This window comes from Bison bison, unplaced genomic scaffold (assembly GCF_000754665.1).
Source record: "Bison bison bison isolate TAMUID 2011002044 unplaced genomic scaffold, Bison_UMD1.0 scf7180017864143, whole genome shotgun sequence".
NCBI lineage: Eukaryota > Metazoa > Chordata > Mammalia > Artiodactyla > Bovidae > Bison > Bison bison.
The window spans coordinates 4,000,577-4,002,248 of NW_011494715.1; the positions used below are offsets into that span (position 1 = coordinate 4,000,577).

Below are 1,672 nucleotides of genomic sequence, written 5' to 3' on the forward strand. Positions count from 1 at the left end.
GGGGGGGGGGGGGGGGTGCGGTGCTCAAGCTCCAGGGAAGATGACTGGATAAACCGGTTTTATGAGGAAAACCGCTCCTGGCAGGGGGTGCCCTTTCGAAACTCAGGAAGGGCCAGAGCCGAGCCAGCCGATCCCAGCAGTACCCCGACCCTCCCTCGGCCTCCCAGGTCCGCAGCGACAGCAGGGGACACGCGATCGCCCCGGGGAGCTCTGAGTCTGGGGCGCCCGGCCTTGTCACACCTATCGGGCCAGTCGGGGGCAAAGGCGTCAGGCAATCGCGCGGCGTCAGCCTCCGTTTCAAAGAGGCTCAGTTCCCAGGATCAGCCGGGGGGGAACATCCGGTCCCACCGCACTGACCTTCCGAGGCAGCCGCCCAAAGATGCTGCGCCGCTGAGGCGCTGGAGAAGCACGTGGCACAGAGACAGCGCGCAGAGCAGAAAGCCCAGTTGGCCCTGGGCGCACCTCGCCTTTATCCTCTTTGCGCGCAAACCCGCCCCCAGACGCACCAATCTCCTTCTTCGGTCCTGGCAGCCTTACGTCAGCGTAGGGTTACCGCGAGGGAGGGCACCGGTTGCCATGGTAACCGACTGGGCGGCGTGAGCCCCTCTCGCGGGCTCCGCCTCCCACCTTTCTTTAGGAGAGGTCGCGCACTGCCAGCCGAGCTTTCGAATCCTGCGAGCCGCGTCCCGGCTGCAGCAGAGCTAGACCGCACGTCTTCGCGTCGGACTGTGCAGGTGAGGGTAGCTCAAGAGCCTCCCACCGCAAGGAACCTCGACCCTCCTGAGCCCCCGGGCACAAGCTCATTCTGGCGATTAGCCTAGGACTAAGGGAAGAATGGGGGACGCAGAAAGGACTGGCAGAGTACAGACCTGGGGACCAGAGTCAGGAGACAGGGAAGGAAGAGACCTTGAGCGACTCATTTCATCTTGGTTTCCCACGTGGGAAACTGATGCGAAACTGGATGACCTCCAAGGCCACGGGAGCAGCAGACTCAGCATCACCTAGGAGCTTGTTCAGTTCAGTGTGCGCATGGGCAGTTCTTCCTGCTCACCGGGTGGGAAAAGCCTTCCTGTGAAGTATGTCACTTTGTACCTCTCTCTTTTCGGATTGATCAAAGGGATTGTAACCGCCAATGAGACACTTGAGTGGTCATTTATAACATAAGCTGTACATTTGGGATTATTGCCTGGCTCAATGTAATATTTGTTGAAAAAAGAGATAGTTTTCCTTTTAGACTTCGGATTAGACTTTTGCTGTTTGGGGGCTTCCCTGGTGGCTCAGTGGTAAAGATTCTGTCTGAAGTGCGGAGACCTGGGTTCCATCCCTGGGTTGGGAAGATCCCCTGGAAAAGGAACTGACAGCCCACTCTGGTATTCTTGCCTGGAGAATCCCATGGACGGAAGCCTGGCAGGCTATAGTCCATGGGGTCGCAAAGAGTCAGACACGACTGAAGCAACCTAGCACAACAACTTTGCTGTTTAGTATCTTAGCTCTGATAATTTTTATTTTTAATTCAGTTTATGGACTGATACTTAGCAGCATCCACTGTGTATCATGGACTGTGCTTGTTGTTGAAGATGCAGGAGTCCTGGATAGGTTGCTGCCTAAATAGCCAGAAAACAACATTTCAGTTCAGTCGCTCAGTCGTGTCCAACTCTTTGTGACCCCTGTC

At 56.6% G+C, this 1,672-nt stretch overlaps 1 protein-coding gene and 1 long non-coding RNA gene across 2 annotated transcripts in view; one reads left to right on the plus strand and one right to left on the minus strand.

The window, feature by feature from the left end:
* Positions 1–440, minus strand: part of LOC104988818 (L-threonine 3-dehydrogenase, mitochondrial) — a 17,996-nt gene extending 17,556 nt beyond the window's left edge. The window contains exon 1 of the mRNA XM_010840275.1: positions 358–440. The gene's annotated coding sequence lies outside the window, so the exon portion shown is untranslated. The remainder of the gene's footprint in view (positions 1–357) is intronic.
* Positions 441–651: 211 nt separating this feature from the next.
* The window catches only part of LOC104988820, a 28,207-nt gene continuing 27,186 nt past the window's right edge, over positions 652–1,672 (plus strand). The window contains exon 1 of the long non-coding RNA XR_825286.1: positions 652–734. This is a non-coding gene — a long non-coding RNA (uncharacterized LOC104988820). The remainder of the gene's footprint in view (positions 735–1,672) is intronic.